This window comes from Suricata suricatta, chromosome 15 (assembly GCF_006229205.1).
Source record: "Suricata suricatta isolate VVHF042 chromosome 15, meerkat_22Aug2017_6uvM2_HiC, whole genome shotgun sequence".
NCBI lineage: Eukaryota > Metazoa > Chordata > Mammalia > Carnivora > Herpestidae > Suricata > Suricata suricatta.
In genome coordinates this window covers 48053830-48073241 of record NC_043714.1, presented here as the reverse complement: position 1 = coordinate 48073241, position 19412 = coordinate 48053830, and the positions used below count along the sequence as shown (strand labels likewise).

Sequence of the window (19412 nt, the reverse complement as noted above, 5' to 3'; positions counted from 1 at the left end):
CTTGACAGTGGAGTAGTGCAAGGAATAGAACTTATAAATTATGTGTGCCCCTTCTTTGAAAACCGCTGTGGAGGTTTCTTTGTGCATTGGCAAATACAGTAGGAATATGAGGTATTGTGCGGCTCCTCCTGCACAGCACCTGATAAAAGAATAAAGAGCTGTGACATATTCTTAAAACAATAGAGGAATTAAAGGGAAACAATGGGCCAGCTGCTTCATTAATACAATCAAAAGGGAGCCCAGCACAGAGGAGTCCAGATAATTAAGCATTACTCTTTTAGACCTCCTTTCTATAATAAAATTGCTTAAAAATGTATTAACTACTTCATAGTTGCTAGATAGATCTTTGCACTTGTTTATTTAGAGTTGATTAATGCCTTTTTTTCCGTATGCAGCGACATGCCAACTCATAGTTTACAATAGTTTTTGAATAAAATAGAGTGAGAATAATTGATAAAGATCTGCACCATACACAGCAATAAATCAAAAGCATTTTGCAAAAGGTCTTTCCTGTTTTTAAATAATCTTTAACATTTTTCATTTGTACTTATGGGCAATGCAGGGCATTTGGGGGCATTCAACTTTCCCATGCTGGCACTCCTGACATCTTTTTATAGAACATCCTAGCAGTTCCTGGGAAATGGGGGAGCGGGTGGGGGGAAGATCAGATTTGACCAGCAACTCTGGAGTGTGTCTTGGGTATTTGGGCCAATGGAAAAGACAGACTTTTTTTTTTTCTTTTAAATTCTTCTTTGCCTTTTCCATTCAAGAGGGATGGACACACAGCAGAACTATTTGCCAAATGCACTATTTATCCTTCATTAACTTGATTTTAAAAAACGAAAAGCAACTTTTATGCTCTTTATGTTAAAATACAATTTACAATTTAAGATATCAAGGCTTTCATTCTTCAGCTCTTCTGTGGGGAGCCTTTCCTCTGATGTCAACCGAACATTTAATTGCTTAAGAACTGGAAAATTGGGAACTGGGTATTGTGTGCTGAATATTGAAGTGAGGATAAAAACTATAGTCTCGTTTCTAAGAAAGCTTATGCGAACCCAACATTAAAATTACAAACTTTACGGAACCATGTGGTCAGTTTAAATAAGGTTGATTCTATTCTGATGATTTTAGGCTCTTAATTGAGAAAGTGAGATCGAATTAGAACAGGAGTCAGGGAGATAAATGAATAGAGATACTTAACCATATTTCTGAGATTAAGAAAAGAAAGATTCTGCTTTACACATGTTACATATGATTTCAAATTTATCAGCTAGAGTCATATTTCCAAAGATCTTCCTGTATTAGGTCAATACTTTATAGGATATTTAGTACCTAATTCCAGTGGCTTCTGAATTCAGGAATTAGTCTATCAGATTAATAAGTTTTCCTTGAATACCAGGAAATAAAAACATAGACTTTTAAGAGTCAGTAGGTACAAATGAAAATGACTTATTGTAGGAGCTACTATACGATGATTATTTAAGTATTCTTTGTTTTGACTAAGCCCACAAAATTTACATTGTTAGTGAAACATAAAGGTAAATAAACATGAACTGTTTATAAACTTATGGTCTAATGACTCCTTTCTGGGATATACCTTTGAAGCTGTGTAGTTATGGCAGTGCAAACTACTGGTAAATGTTGGCAATGCCACAATGTAAAATTACTAAATTTCAGCACCCTCCTTCAGCAAGGATTTTGGAAATCAGCTCAATCTCAATTTTGAATTATTTGTCATTTCAAACATTAAATATAGCTTTATTGTTTAGCACAACCCTAACCCTAACCCTAACCCTAACCCTAACCCTAACCTAATAGTGGTCTGAGCAGAGCTCAGAAACAAAGAAACACAAACACCCCATTGATTTAAAGGAATTATCTTTATGATAAGTAGGAAATGCGATCATCCCATTTTATAGATTTTTGAGTTTGTGGGGCAGCAAAGCTAGCATGATTCAACCAGAGTGTTTCCTAAACTCTTCTTCTATCACGTAGGACATTCCTCAGCCCAAACTTGTAAGCAATCCCCACTAGAGCTTTTAGCTCCTGGCATGCATTCTCTCCACAGCACTATTCTCTTCACAGTACATGCCTTTTTCCTGTAGGAAAATGTCTCCTGAGATAATTTCCTCTCCCTTTTAAGAAGCACATGAAGCCCCACAAACTGTGTCCTTGGGGTCAGTTCCAGATTTCTGCCGCAGTGTAGTGCAGAAAGGTTTGCCCCATAACTAAGAAGGCATTGGGAGCGGCCTGGAAAACGTTCCGAACTGATGTGTTGGAGGTCACATCAGTCCCCCGTGTTGGGTTTAGGCACACTGGTAGGCTGTTTCTATGGGAGTTCAACAGGGAAAGGTCTGCTCATGGAATCCTTTCGGCATTCCTGCGTTTGTGCTCTGGTCTAAGAGGTGTTGTGTCAGAGCCTTGCAGGAGCTTGCCGTGGTGTCCTGAGGTAGCCCGGCCGATCGTCTGGCTCCCTGGCCATCATGATTTTAAATGACTAGCCGAGAGGTGACATTACACCCCAAAGGCGACCTGTCAAAATTCCGCCTGCAGCTGATAAACTGATTACAAAGCTGCTTAAGGCTCTGCTTGTAAACAAAAGCATTTATCAACTAATAATTTGCAATAAACTGATGTAACTCCCAGCTGAGCCCCTAACTGTAATTGTCTTTACCATCTGCCTATTAAAACACCATTCTTCATCAGCAATCAGGAGCAGAAGGGAGGAAATCTCCACCAAAATACACAACTCGCAAGCTTATGAATAATCCTAGAGCATCCCGCACTTTCATTACGACTCGTGTGTGGGGTATGCTTCATTTTCATTCTTGCCTAGCCTGGGAATGCTCAGAAATTAGGTGGAGGGGAAGAGAGGGGTAGGGAGGGGGGTGGGAAATGAAACATTGTGCCTACTGTTCTGCAGAGGAATAAATTATCCAAGTTCATCGGAGGAGGCTGTTTTTAATTTCTTTCCTCCTTCCACTGCTCTGAAATATCCATTGCAGCATCCTGATGAAAGCCCCCCAGCACCCGGCTGGAAATGAAACTCTCTATTCCTTTTTCAACTTGTCCATTTCCATTACACCTCTTTGTTTTGCCCCCCCCTTTTTTTTTAAATTCCAAGAGGCTCATTAAAACTTCTCCAGGGAGTCAGTTTAAAAGTGTAGACCCCTACGAACAGTGTTGAAGGGCTGGCAGGCCCCTGCAGGGCCGGGTAGATGTGTGAGATCCAAGTGCCAAGTGGCTGGCAGCCCTCTTGTAGTCCTCAGTCCGCCACCGCCGACGGACAGCTTCTGGGTTCCGGTCCCCACTAGCGCCCAGCGCTACTCTGTTCAAAATCTCCTCCCCGAAGGCGGGTTTCAATAACCTAAGTGTGAATGGACAGAAGCTCCCTGGTCTGAGAAGAGACAGGCCTCTTAGGTGCTGACCAGATGTACTCATGGGAAGAGGCAACTAGGAAAAGAGGTGAAATTTCTTCTCATTGTGTTTTTCTGGAAACCTCTCTCTGAATGGCCCATATCATTCCATGCTTTTTCAGTTTATTAACTTTTAAGGGCATTTACTGTAATTTTCTCTTCACAAAATCTACTATTTATTAAAGCAGGAAACAAAAAACAAAACCCGCGGAGGCACCTGGGTGGCTCAGTCAGTTAAGCGTCTGATTTTAGCTCAGGTCATGATCTCACAGTTCACGGCTTTGAGTCCCACAGTGGCCTCTGTGCTGACAACTCAGGGCCTGGAGCCTGCTCCAGATTCTGTGTGTGCGTCTCTCTCTGCCCCTCCCCAACTCGTGCTCTGTCTCTTTCTCAAAAATAAATAAACATTAAAAAAAACCCCTCATGGTATTTAATACATTTTAAATGTATATAATACTTTTCTCGTATCTCTTTGCTGCCAGAGGATATTCCTTTTTCCGAGTTATTCTTTTATTCAGAGAACACGATATTCTTAAGAGCTCATAATTCTACTCTAGGACACACACCATCGGCTATGTATAATGATAAACAACTGACCCAACTCCTGTGATTAAGGTTCAAATTCTGGGGATACAATTCATGTCAGGTTTTCTTATTATGATATAATTTAAATTAATGCTTATAATTTTTAATTTGTTTTTCTAAGTTTCCCATTGGTAATTATTGTTCTTTATAATCTACTGTTTAATACAACAGAACGAATAATTGCCTTCCATAGAACTAATGGAAAGGGACACTGAAGCATCTGTTTCATGTCGTACCTGGTCCAGAGAAGGGTAATAGGGAACAATGGGCCTGATTTCCTGCCTGGATATACACAACCTAAAATTCAGGCAAAACTGCATCACTGCGGTCCTTGAATTTGAGACCCGTCAAATATCAGGACAGAGATCTGACATAGATTAAAAATAACACAAAAATACTCGAAGTCACTAATTGTATGAAGCAGAATTCCTCCTAGAAGTACTCTTTGTCTTTGTTATCACACTTTTCAAACTTCTGTGAAGACTGAGACTCTTTGTGGTCACAGTGGGTTTTTTTAACTAATAAATACAATATGGAGTAGGAGTTTAAGTAGCATGTTTAACTATGTTGACAGAACTATAACATAATTTAACATATAATTTAATGATTAAAGATGACGAAGATTAAACCTCCATGTTTATTAACTGCTTCCAAATACACACACACAGACATGGTTGTGTTTTGTTTATTTTTAATATTTAAAATTTTTTGCACCAGGTAGATATTTTCATGTCATGATTTAAGTGAAACTAAACTCACTTATTTGAAATATTGCTGGGTCTCTATCCTAAGGCAAGTCTTAGAGTTATTATGTAACAGATCATAATAAAACACTTTCATGTGAAATGAGGGAAATTTGCAGAATATATATATACCTAGTCTTGATTTCTACTGACTGAGTAGTTTGGTAAGAAAATAAAGTTTCGAAAAGCTAATTACCAGCAGATGGCGCTCAGTGCATTCTATGAGCCCAGCTCTAAGAAAAGAAAATAAGGCTTTATTTATTTAATTCTTTTTTATTCTAAATGTGAAGTTGCTAGATCAAGCTTTATCATCCCTAAAGATTTCTGTTAATTGACTAAACAACTTTGCGGTAATTTATAGACTGTCCTCCAGTGCTCATCAAAATGGCACTGCATTCAACTCAAGTGCTCCCACGAAGATAACAAAGCATAAAGATGTAACCTTTTTCTCCCCCAAACAGGAAAGAACAGAAGCCTGGGTTCCTGGAGTATAACATAAACTTACCAAATGAATTTTCCGCTTAAAATAAGACAATTGCCATTTCAGTTTTTTCTTTTTAGTAGCCCCTTACTTAAAAAAAGAATGCAAAGTCCTTTTAAAAAAAATGGATTTATAATCTGCACCATAGATGTTTTAAAGTCTCCATAAAACACAACTCTTGTAGTAGATATTTGTTGATTATTGAGGCACAGATACTACCTGGGGATGTTACCAGGAATTATGTGTTTGTGCTGAAGAAGGAAAAAAACCCAGCTTGGCATGGTAAAGATTAGTATAAATGTAAAACTAAGTAACCCGGCAGAAAGTCTGTCCCAAGTGACGTTCTGGTTTTCTTTCCCCTTCCCCCTGCCTGCCTTCTCCAACCCGAAGAAAACTTTGCTCTGAACTTTAAAACACTGTTATTTTCCAATTCCCATGAGCTGTCTGTAACTCGCAGTGTTTCATTCCCTTTAATGACACCTAAAGGGTGTAAGGAATTTTATCTGAGTGTCTGTCTAAATCTCTCTACACGCCCCTTCTCCCACATCTTACTATCATTCTGTCATTGACTGAATGTTTTCCCCACTTGATTTGAATTTGGCCTGGCATATGGCAATGGTACTCACAGTCACATTACATTTTTAACCTTTGTCCTTCTTATGTGGAAGTCCTGGAGCCGTGTCCCAATTGTACAGCCACTTACCAGTGAGTCTCCAACTTAAAAGATTTCAACGGTTGAATTTTTGGCAAAGTCCCATCAAAGTGAGTGGCCAAGTGAGTTTGGAAACCTCAATGGGACGATGTATGAAAAGCATCATTTTGTATTCTAGCATCATTTGTAAGATCTACTTAAAACATATATTTTTAGAACATGCATAATATGGCTACCATATAAGCTTAATACCCTTTAAGAACATTTAGCATGTCTCACAAATTATTATTGGCACTAATGAAATGAGACATTGAAAACCAGTGCTCAGGCAACACAACAGCACATCATATAATTTCAAAGGGAGAAATGAGGCTCCCAAGTCATTGTAACAGAAAGGGAGTTGTGGCTCTGCCCAGTGCTTTGAAAATCCATCTTTCAAGGTCGGCCCTTGACTGTCGAGTTAGGAAGGGCAGTGTGGAAGGCGGGGTGGCCTCCTGCCAAGGCTGTTGCAGATGAGTGAGTGATCTTAGGGGAATGAGCTGCAAAATCTCAAATTTTTGTTCATGTGATGATAAAACCGGAGCCAAATGATTTTTTCGAAGACTTGTAAGGCCTTCTGTTTCATTTTATTGTGCAGTTTGGAATGACAAATTTTACTGTGCATTAATTTGCACAAAAGGGTCAGTGCTATATTCAAAAGCATACCGATTGTTTTCAGCAAGATGAACAGTAAACTGTGGTGTCTTTATCCCAGAGTAGGTGTTGACATCCTCAGGCTGGTATCATTTAACTATAGAAAAATACACTGTTATCACTGCCTTTGTGAGTGAAACGGAGGATGTTCTCAACGTGTCACTGATCCTTCTTAGTTAGACTCTGTTGTGACAGGATTTGGTAAAATATATTCATGTTTTATATCACATTTCATCAGTCATTTTTAGGGGAGTCTCGAGTGAAAACCAAAGAGGACAATGAGAAGCCAGTGGGGATCTTCTCCAAGGAGGCTTTTCCCCAAGGACAGCATAAGAGGTCAGGGGCCAAAGTCAGGGGCGGTTCGGTGCAGGGAGGCGTGACAAAGAATATCACTCGAGTGTGCAGTTTATCCAGAAGTTCATCAGGAGAATGGACTTGGACAATATCATGACGGCTACATCCACATAGGTTTATTCATTTACCAATGCCCCGGTGAAAAATACACTCCACTCTTGATCATTTATTCGCATGATAGGGAGGCCAGAAGTGAGCACGGGAGGAAGAAGTCACAGAGTCATCTGGAAACGGATTCCTAGGGACAAGGCAAGGAGACTGGCGTTGCTTTCAGACTTTCTGAGCTTCATGGTATTCTCTTCAATTCACCACAGCTACATCTGTCTCTGTCAGAGTCAGACCTCCCTCCCCTTCTGGGTGGGATTTTTTATGTTTTATGTTGCTTCTTTGAATGCTTTTCTTTTGCTTTTATTTTTGAACAGATGCCTCAAACACTTTGCTTCACATTTTATGTTGTCTTCAATTTCTGAATGGAGGTTTTTGGTTTAACAGTTTAGAGTCAGCAAGACATCATTCAGATATTACTCAGGAGAATGGTAGAGTTAACTTATTTTTTGGTAACAAAGTACCCTCTAAGGTTTAGTAATGAATTGAAAGTATAACTGAAAATATAGCTTACTGTGTATTATTCCTGAAGCCTTTGCTATATGATCTCATTTTTCATGCACAGTAATAGGGAGATCCTTGGACATGAGCTATTATTTTAATAGGAGTTGGATTTATATTTTGGAGCAGAAAGTCACTTGGCTCTAGTTTGTGTCACTACTTTCCTTAAGATCAATGCCACCATCTTCTTCTCCTGCTTCTCTTCTTCCCCTCTTCATTCTCCCCTTCCTCCTCCTTCCTCCTCCTCCTCCTCCTCCTCTTCCTCTGCTTTGTAAGCATTCATATGTTTAAGAGGCTACTCTCTGCATAGTGCAATAGTGCATGACCTGCATGGCTTATCTCTCTGGCTGTCCTACAGAAGGCTAGCGCACTGAATAGTCAACTCCGTATCGTGAGGGAAGCTGCTAGAGTCCCTTGTGAGGTTAGCATTGTTATTGGCACCAAGGAAATGACAGAGAAATCTGTTGGAGTTGTGCAAATCCCTGCTGTAATTCTTTCCAATATTTTCATGAACCATTCTTTCAGCTCAAAATTGACTAGATCAAGGACAGTTAAGAGAATAGTCTGTTACCTATTCTACCTATAGCCTGATAAAATTAAAGTATAAACAAAAAGGGAAACAGAACATTAAGGTGGTATGGGGAGAAAAGAAGGGAATCAACACTTTTGTCAATAGATTTTTCTTAATAAAGGTAAAAAAAGATATGGCAGGTTGGGTTATCGTTATATGTCTATTAAAATGGAAATAACAGAAGGGGAGAAATTGTTGAGGTTATGCCAATTTTTTTCCTGCACACAAAGGGTCCACCAGAAGTTGGAGTGTTCAATATAGCCAAATTTTTAGGGAGTGGAAGTTGCTGAAGAAGGAACAGAAAAAGTCAAGACAGGATATAATTAAGGCTTGAAAGGGATTTCAACAGAGGTAGGGGTCAGGCTAAGGACAGATTGTGGTAATGTTTTATAAGCAGTGATAAGAGGAAAGACAGGCAGAGAGATACAGCATAAAAATAAAAGTTCAAGATCAAGGCTCATTTTAGGATTTTAGTCTGAGAACTAACAACGTTCTGACATAAGGAAACTGGCAATAAAGTCAGAAACAAGGATTCCCCTCCCATAACTCCCTTACCACTACCACTAAAGAAAAAGAAGAGAGGAGATGAAGGTAAGGAGAGAAGACAAAGAGAGTTCTTACTCTAGAGAACATTTATCTGAATCTTTGAAGGATTCTACAGTAGGAAGTTACATTTGGGTCAGGACGTGGCCCGAGAAGCCCAGAAGCAGGTGGGTTGGGGTGGGATCCAAGAGTGAAAACACTGGTTGAAATAAACTCGTGATAGATCCTGATTTTTATCTCATGTACCTCAAGATGCTAAACTAAGCTCAGCAGCAATGCAAAAAGTCTGCTTTTATTCTAGCAAAGTAATACGTGCTTCATATATGACCATTTTCCCTTGGTGGGTGATTCTGTGTTTCAAAGGATATAAAGTAAAACAATATAAATATCCACCAAAACCATGAACATCCCGGTAGTTGACAAATTATCCTTGGAGGAAAAAAACCTGAGCTTTTTGCTTCCTCTTTCTAAATAAAAGATACTGAAATAAGACCCTTCAAGGTACATTTATCTTACTCCATTGAATGTTGCTCATAAGACTGTAAACATTTATGGCTGATGGGAGCCATGGAGGGCTTCTAGACCTGTTAGAGATGAAGAAAATCAAACTCCAAGGAGTTGGGTCATGTACCACAGGTCACTCAGCCTCTGTGTGTGTGTGTGTGTGTGTGTGTGTGTGTGTGCGCAAGCACGTGTATCTACACACACACACACACATTTTGTTTTTCACATGGGAGTAACTCGTCTTCCAGTGTAGGACTGCGGTAGGATTGACAGGTAGTTCATAACCTTAACCATAGTAATGGTTAGTAGTTGTTAAACTTTTATTATGATTCCCTCATTGTTGTTCTCCAAACAACTTTGTGAGGTTGGTGTTGTTATTCTATCCAGTGAAATAAAGACTTAAAGAAATTAATTATCCACAGGGCACCTGGGTGGCTCAGTCAGTTGTGTCCAACTTCAGCTCAGGTCACGATCTCACAGTTCGTGGGTTCAAGGCCCATGTTGGGCTCTGTGCTGACAGCTCAGACCCTGAGCCTGTTTTAGATTCTGTGTCCCTCTCTCTCTGCCCCTCTTCTGCTCACTTTCTGTCTCTCTCACTCTCTCAAAAATAAACACTAAAAAAATTAAAAAAGAGATTAACCATCCACATTTACAGAGATTCTAAATTATGGTACTAGAACCCAAGTCACCTCACTCCAAAGCTCTGTAATGTAGCCTCTCAACTACTTAAAGAGAACACAATCAAGTCATCAGCCTCACAAACACAAAAAAACTCTCATGATTGTCAGTTTTGACAAAGGTTCCTTCTCCCTTTGGGAGAGAGCCTTCATGATAGGGGTGTAATTCAAATGTACAGCATGGGTATAATATCACTCTTTCAGACTCTGTATTTTAGAAGAGAGGGAACAAAATGGCCCTAATGAATTAATAAAGACATGCTTTTGTGGTTCTAGAAATATTTATACATCTCCAGGTTTGAAAACGTAGAGCATTAACTAATAAGTCTTATTTGTCCACTAAAAAGAGACGAAGGGATTTAGTAGGTGTTCATAGCATATTGTTTTTTCAGTAGCTTTTAAAAATCAATAAATTGTATGAAATTAGGGGGAGTAACTTATGTAAAATGAGTCATTAAAATATGTTCTCTGGCTTTAGTAACAAAACTTCATGTAGTCACAAATATACTTAAGAAAAACGTATCATCTTCTTTAGAAAAGCATTTCTTTATAATAGTTTAAAAATCTATTCTGCTTTTAATAGATGTTCCTACTTTCCCAGGACCTAGTGGTATTAATGTTATTACATCTAGGAGGTAATTTTATTTTTTTGGATAATACACATGGATTTAACTCTGCAGTTTCTACAAATAATAGTGGAAGATGAATGTATAAATATTTGAATACAATGCAAATGAATGTCAACCATAAGCAGAAGATATATATGTATGTGTCTGTATATTCCCTCATTAAAGGTAAGTTTTCTTGCCCTCAACAGATGACATGTGCAATTTTGTATTTAACTGGAGCTGCTTGCTATAGGAATAATTAAAATTTTCATTCTTTAACTATAAGAAGTGTTTAAATAAAAAAATGTTCAGCCCTCCCTTCTCCTCATTTGGTGTACCTATCTGCAAGAGAAAAAAACATATGTACGTTATCTGTGTATCTATCTATCTAGCGAGAAAGAGGAGATGTACTTTCTCCTTCTGTTTACAAATGACCATTTGATTTTACATCTTGTATAGTAACTTTAAAAATTCCTAAATGGGAACCGTAGCCAGCAATGCTTATAGAATATTCATTCATTGGTATAAATGACAAAAATATTGCATTTATGAAAAGACAAAAGGATTCTGGAAAAAAAATTGTGAAGAAGTTAGAACCTTTGAATGATTTGGGAAATTAAATCATTTGACGCAGCAGTAAAACAGAAGCTTGACTGATGCAAGTTTAAAATATCAAAAAGCACGTGAACAGCTAGCCTCTCGTGGTCTCTCATCTGGCAGCCCCAATTTTTTTTTTATATTCCCCGATTGTCTATTTTTCCCTAGTGAAAGTTATTACATTCCTTTACCCATTTTTTAATCAAAATCATTTCCAACTTATTTCAGTCTGTCACAATAATATTTTCATACGAGGAGTGTTGTAACCTAATTCCTTCATTTGAATAATACATTCATTTTTAATTACTGCAACTTGATCTCAGATTATTCAAATAACTGTTTCATTTTTTATGCTTACCCTGACCCCAGTGTATTTATAGGCTTTTATCCTTACCTGATACCAGTGTAATGTAATTATAGATTGTATTTTAATCATCTACTATATTCTAGTGAGTTTGTTTAAATCGCTCCAATCCTGAGCCTTTTATTTCTATGCCTTTTAAAATTCTACAATGGCATTCTCTTTGCATAAAAGCAATATTTTTGTAGTTTACAACAATGAATGAATACTTTGCATGCATTGCTGGCTACAGCTCTTATTTAATAATTTTAAAGCCACTATACAGGATGGTATGTAAAATCAAATCGTGCTTTGTAAACAGAAGGAGAAGTACATCGTGTATCATTTGGAATCTTTACACCTGTTTGTTTTCTAGACTGCCCCCCTCCTGTTCCTGCTGCTTTAAGACCACAGATATGCATTTTGCTCATGATGTCGTATCTGTGTCTCGTTATTCAAATCCTTGTAAATAGCTTCTCTGTTGTAACAACACAGACCAAGTTTCATTCAATGCAGAATACGCTGGTCTGATATGAATTATTTTTACTAGCATTTTTACTATCGATCATTTCATAATTGCTTGATTATTTTCTAAACCATCACCCCATCAGGAAAATCCAATATTTCTAAGCTCTGTTAGGTGGGTATCTGAGCTCTTGGCATGATGGTTGATTTCAGCAGCACATTTAACAATGAACCAGAAAATTGGTCTGAGAAGATGGCTGACAATATTGCCAGTCTATGGAGGTCTAGTGTTCATCTTCTGATCAGACTTACAGGTCTGAGAAATAGATTTTCCTAAGGGAGTCTCATTATCTTCTCAGAATTCTGGAATTGTGTTAGCTTCCTCACTGTCCTTACACATAGCCAATTCAACATCCAACGTAGCTTTCTAATCTCTCTCCCCTTTTCCTCCTCCAGAGATGCTTACTTAGTTCGGCCCCCCTTAGCTCTGTCTCACAGTGGTTTATCCCATTCCTCCTGTCTTGTGCTTTTTCAATCTATCCTCCACCCTTCTACAAGAATGCATGGCTAAAATACACACATGACCATGTTCCCGCCCTCACTTCCAACCTCTGAATGGCTCTCCATTGCCTACAGGACAGAACTCAAGCTACCTTCCATGACATCCTAGAAGTAAAGCATTATGCTGGTTACCACTTCTGAGTAGCAGGAATCAAGATGGCCTCAACGGCTGACAGGTAATTGTATGCACAAGCAAAGTTCTGGGCAGGAAACACAGATGAGTGAGAGGTTATGAAGCTTTGACTTCTGGCATCAATAGTTAACAAAAGCAGAACTGTTCATAAATCAATGCTGTGTATGACAAAAGACCAAATCTTTGGGATTTCTCTCTATCTATACAGTAGAGTTCCTCTTTCCCCCTCCCTTCTTTTACTCAAAATAGATAAAACGATGGAGAGAAAAGCCTTAAAGATAGAAACAGCACACATAATAGAATAGAGTTTTAAACCACTGACTTCTTTCACATTCAGTCCAACCACTGAGATTTTGGCCAAGTTTTTACTCACTGCTGAATAAATTGCATGAGGCCTCTTGAAAATTAATTTCCAGAAATGCCAGTGACAAATTATGAAAGTGTAAATAAGAGGATAAAAATATTTGCCAAAAAATATTGGAAACAAGAGGCTACTCTGCAGGTCCTTTGCTCTTACTGTGAATTGTCTGCCGAATAAAGGACACATTAACTTACTTAACTAGCTAGTTGTTAGAAATAACTCAGAGAACCTTGAAAATACATCATCACTGCAAAATACCTTAGAATGCAAAATAAAATAATGGCATGAAATAGGGATTTGGGGCCAAACTGCCTGATAACTCTCAAAAATGAATTATGCTGCTTTTTCCAACCTCCATGGAGAAAGGCATGTTTCCCTTTGGGATTTCTTCTACCATTTGGTGCAACATTCACTTGGCTATAATAATACAAGCTTCATTAGAGAAGTAAAATGCAATTGTCTCCATGAGATCAAAGGACAATCTATTAAATAAAGCAACTGGAACTCCAGAATGAAATAATATGAAAAGTTAGAATTTTACGGTGAATCAAAATGTAAATTGTACTGGCATACTGTGGCTAAATGCAGAACTGAAGATTAGCTTTATTAAGGGGAAACTGACAGTAGCTTGAATGATCTAAAAACTATGAAAAAAATGAATTTTAAGCAACCTGTTTAATGTACTAGATTAAACTAACATTGGTACTATTTTCGTAAACTGAAAAGCACTGCTGGTTAACTATGGGCATACTAAGAAACATAGAACCAAAAATAATAGGTCTTGTGATGTTTATAGCGAAGTCTGTATTCAGTGATTCAGGGATGTAGAAAGGATGGTTTATGTTAAAACCAAACAAAGCCTAAAACCTTTATATCAATTGTGTTCAAGAAGAAATAAGTGACACATTGTATACTGACCACCTACACGCTTCTGAAGTCTGTAAGAATTCTGCTCTTAAAAGAAATAGAGAACTTAGTACTGACTGTTTAAAATCAAAGGTGTTTGTATGAATTCTGAGAGCTAGAGCCCCGTGTTTGCCAGAAGGAAAGAGAGAGAGGTGGAGACAGGGAAATCAAACTTGCCTGCACACCAGGGGTTCTGAGTTTGACTTCTTTTCAAATGCTTATTGAATACTTGGTGTTTTTCTTCCAAATGGAAATGACAGATTTTAAAACACCTTCCTGTGTATTTCAGGGCATTACATCACTTAAGTCATTTACAAAATTGTATAAAATTACCCTGAAATCGCATCAAGTATAGCAATGTACCATGAAACTAAAAGAAAAAAAATCATAAAAAAAACCACATTTCATTTTGCAAGAGAAATATAATAGAGTCAAGGGTCTAAGAATGAAACAGTTCTTCCCTTTTACATTCTTGAGCACAATCTAACTTATTACAATATTCCTTGCATCTGTGGAAGACCTTGAGTGTTTTTGTTTTCGACAAGAAAACCCTGACTTTTTTTAAGCCATTGGTTTAGAAAATTATTGACAAAAGTCATAGACAGTAATAATTAAGAATAATAAAAGGACACTAAATCAAGGAAAGTAAAAATCGAGAAAAGGAATATCTATTCAATTTCTAATTACAATAGAAGGTTATCTGTGAAAACCTTGAATACATTCGGCAAACATTTTTGAAAATTAATTTTTATTACAATTTTATTTTGATTATTTTCAAATCAATACACATATGCTATATTTTTTAAGTTTTCAAACCTTTTCACAACATCCATACTCTCCTCATGCCCATAATTTAAAACGTGATCTAGTTTTAGCACCACATCCCTGCAATGTTAAAGTCCGGCCCCTGTTGGAAAAGGCCATCCGTTGCAATTTTGTCTACTCCCTGCCCCTCCTATGGTTCTAGAAGATCAAAGGGAGCCCTACGTCTTGACAATGAATCGGTAAAAAGACTCAAAATAAGACAAGAGGATGAAAATGTGGTCAATAAACTATCCTACTCAAGTAGTTGTGTCCTTCTTCCTTTTCCAGACCCTGAAAGTAATTATGTGTATTACTCAGTTCCTAAGAATGGCAGATTTTCTGGGTTAATAGAGGTTTCCCTACAATGCTGATAGGCTCTGGGCAGGTTGGCCGCACTTATCCTTAGGACCATGACGTTTGTGATCCCCGTCTTGGAGATATGAGGAACAGCCCCCAGACCCTTAGTGAATCATCCAGTTTGCGATGTGTTATACTGCACTGGCTAGGTTAACAGAGATGAGTACTGTGACAAAGTGCATAGAGCTGACATTTTAAAAACCAGACAAATCAGAGGGAGGAATGCAGCTCTGAATATTTAGCATCTGTGTGACCTTGGGGAATTTACTTAATCCGTCTGAGACACAATTTCCTCACCTGGGAAATGGGGATTATTTGGTCTTCCATCAGATGATTGTGGTGACTCAGAGAAGATCATTTTACAGGAAGGACATAGTGCAGGGATGAGCATGGGGCAGGTGCTACAAAATGTTTGCTCTGCCTCCTTTTTGTAAATATTTTACTTGGAATGGCAAAGCCTGTCCTGCAGAAGCCTCAATTGGGGCAGATTATAAAACATCACCTGCTTGAGGTATTGTCCTAGAAGGCACTGGTCCCTAGAAAACACATTTCCTTTGCTATTGCTGTTGGCTCTGGTTACCTTTCGGGGAGTGATTTATATCACTGATTTCAGACTGTTATTCCCAAAGAAGACTGGCCCTGTTTAGCTTTCAGACCTCTATTGTTTGCTGCATTCTTGGAATAAATATGAACTTGCTAATATTCTGTATCCTAGGCATTCAGAAAATAGGTATTACCTGCAAACCACCAGAACTCTCAGGATTTACCTATATTTATAATTGCACAGAGTCTGAAATTATTAGGATGTTATTTTGTTTTGCTTTTTAGATCACAGCTTCAGTTTTTTTAAGCAGAAAGAACAAGTGGAACTATGAAAAAGGAGAAATAAAGTCATCACGACTGATGTGATATTTTAATTTTCTTCTCTAATAAATACTTTCTATAAATACACATATTTATGACATACAATTCACATTTAGAGACATTTGGATAGGGAGTTTAAAAATCAGGTTCAATAAATAAATGACTGTGACAAATACTATTCATACTAATAAAGATTTTCTAAATGTTAACAATGTATCTACACTGCAAACACTGACCCAAGGTTAAAGATTACATCATGTGTTTTCCATACTATACCACTGAGTCTGGATTTGTTTATATTCAAAATCTGCTTAAGCAGTTAATTTTAAAATTCTAGAGCAATTGTAGGAAGGTGTGTGTGTGTGTGTGTGTGTGTGTGTGTGTGTGTGTGTGTGTAACATAGTTTGGGCATTAATTTAAAAAATAAAAACTATAAATGTGCAAAAATATTTATATGAACAGCACTCCTGGATGGAAACTCCATTTTTAATAGTCAAACTTGATGCACATACTGGTCCCTTGGCATGCCCAGCTCAGAGCCATCTGCCACATTGGCACTGTGCCCACTCACAAGGAGTTTTGCCAGTTTAACATGATATAGGTGACACCAAAATGAAGGTTTTAGAGGATAGATACTGGAGTGAGCTGTGACCCCTCCTGTTGTCAGGACCCTTGGTGGCTATCTGTGCTGGAGAGGAGGATTTGTGTTAACTCTGTGTGCCCTGTGTGACTAAAACTCCATTACTATATATATATATTCAGTGTGCCATCACTCACCAGAGTATTAAAATTTTTACTGAAGTGTAGACAGTTAAATATTTCAGTCTAAGACCTTACACCATTTTGGAATTAATATTACCAGTACACATATTCTTAGTAGGTTAGGAACACGTATGGAAGTATAGTTGATTTTCAGGAGACTTTCAAAGGGCTATGCATTAACATATATAATACATATGTTCTATGGGAAGGGCAGCACTAAAATAATCCAACACTTATACTTCTGAACACATTTGTTCTAAGTGTTTCTTAAATGCTTTTCTTATACTGTATCTGTCAATTTCACTGCATTTATTTGCTTCAGACCTTAAACAAAGGTAGTTTCCGCTTTATTTCTGGGGATCAAATGATAACATTTACATTTTTATATCACTTATATTTTAAATCAAATTCTCTGTAACTTTTTACAAAATGCTCATACTGCTAAAATCTGTAAAATTTCCTCCCTTTCATTGTCTTGTACTTTTCTGAGTTAACTATATTACTTAGAGAAGCAATACACAAAAGTTTGTAAGGGAATTCAGAAAAAAATAGATATTCTTATATAAACCAATGGGTCAACTTCTCTTGAGTCCAATGGAGCATTAACAGAGCAGAAGTGAAAATGCCCACCCTTGCACTCATGAAGCATCATGAAATTTTCCTTAGCCTCCCTAGAGCTTATTAAAAAGAGCAATTTAGAAAGATTTTTAAAAAACCTTTCAGAGTATACTCTGACTGACTTCCTCTATTCCTGAATTTGTAATTTATCAGCCAGCATAGGCTGGTCAGATTGCAGCATGAACCACAAGGTGGCAAGTAAGACATAACTGTTCTTACTAATTTATTCAGCCACTTACTCACCTCTCTTCACGGAACACACACTCTGGTCATGGCAATGGGGAACACAGAGGGGAAAGAACACAGGGACTCAAAGTGCTCAGCCTTTACTCATAAGAAGAGGTGTGGTGGCTTTCTCTTCTCCCACAATGCTGGACATAGTCAGGCCTCACTTCCTACTGGGTCTATATCTACTGAGATGCCAGTGGACAGTTGCAAATGAAATGTTCATTATGCCCATAGAAATATGTTCACAGAAACTCACATCATCTTGAAAAGACCTCTGACATAGAGGCAGGTGAAAGAGAGATAATATGACCCAGCTTGGTACAATATAAAAGGTTGTCAAATGATGACAAACTTGTGTTGCATGATCTATCATACTTTGGTCATTTTTTAGCTCTGTTACCTTGGGTTGTGGTTTATTCTGAGTCTCAGTCCATTTTTTTTTCTGTAAAATGGGACAATAGCTCCCACTTCCTAGAGTTGATCTGAGTATTTTGTAGTGTATATAAAATGCCTAGCTCAGAGAAGGGGCTTAAGCCTGTGTGGCTCGGGCATAAATGATATAATTCATTACTTGCTTTTACTTTTAATTAGAGTCTATTGCCTACTTGGAAATGTGCTAAGACCTTGCAAAAGTGGGTTTGTTAATTTTTAAAATATATCTTCTTATAATTGTACACCTAAAGAAGTCCCAGTTGCTTGCTTTAAAAATATAAATGCCAAACTATATATCATGAAAGAAAATCATAAATCCTTGCCTTGGTGTATACTGTCCTTTTCACTCAGTGGCTGACTTGAATTCTGCCAATCCATTGCTCAGCTTCCAGAGCTGCAGAAAACAAGTCTTGTCTGTTTTGTTCACTAACATATCCTTAAACCTATCAAAATGCTCAGCACATGTAAGCTAACAATAGCCATGTTAAATGAAAGGATATCATTACCTCTACCAATAGCCAGGAGCACTACGGAGGCATCCTTTCTTTGATCAATATACAGGAAACAAAATTAAAGAGAGTCATGATGAATGAAAAGAATCATGGTTGAATTCATTCATGAATAAACAGATCCATCACTTTATGATGCCTACTATGATTGCAGTTCAGTATTAGTAAAGGAAGTTGAGTTCCTTGACTCTAGGAACTTATTACTATCTAGTTGAGTAGTAAACACACACACACAGACACACACACATGCACACACACAAGTGCATGCAGTTATTAACAGTTGACAATCCATGTGTCAAACTGAATCATACAAACATCACTTATAGGAGTTTATGGGAGCAGAAAATCATTACACCTACAATAGTTGGGGAAGTCTCAAGAAAAGAGGGGGCTTTTGAGTTGACTCATGAAGAATGTATGAGGCTGATATTGTGGAGAGGAATCTTGCCCCAGTAAAGGAACCCAGGATGACTAGTGTTCAGTTGTTTACCTTTGGCCATGATGGTAAAGTACAGAGAACTGGATTCTCATATAGCTATAAGTGTGGGAAGTCCATCTAATTTTTCCGAGTCTAACTTTCTTCACCTTCAAAATTAAAAGGTTGATACCTTGGCTCCTTTCAACAGATTTAAAGATCAAAATTGACAGATGGATAAAGTGCTGATGCCATGCCAAAAATACTGCCATCATGAAACAAGTCTAGGTGAGTATTTAGAACTTACAAATGAAATAAAGTGGTTTTCCATGAGCTTACGCTTACTCATTGTGATGTGTGAAATGAAGCTACATAATGCTAAGAATCAAGTTGAATACCTATAACCTTGTTAATTTCCAACCAGCTCTTATCAAATGGCATACAAAAAATATCCTTGGAAGGGAATATCATGATCTAAATAGGAAGATGCCTGATAACACAGACCAGTAAGATCAAGCACGAGTTTCATATAAACTGAGTCCAACCGTAGATATCTTCCAAAAATAATGATCCATTCATATTATAATAAGCCAACTACCTGAGTCACACTTTCTGTATGAGTCT

At 37.6% G+C, this 19412-nt stretch overlaps 1 protein-coding gene across 1 annotated transcript in view; it reads right to left on the bottom strand.

Moving 5' to 3' along the window:
- The window catches only part of ZFPM2 (zinc finger protein, FOG family member 2), a 450548-nt gene that overhangs the window by 20113 nt on the left and 411023 nt on the right, over window positions 1–19412 (bottom strand). The gene's annotated exons all lie outside the window — the stretch shown is intronic.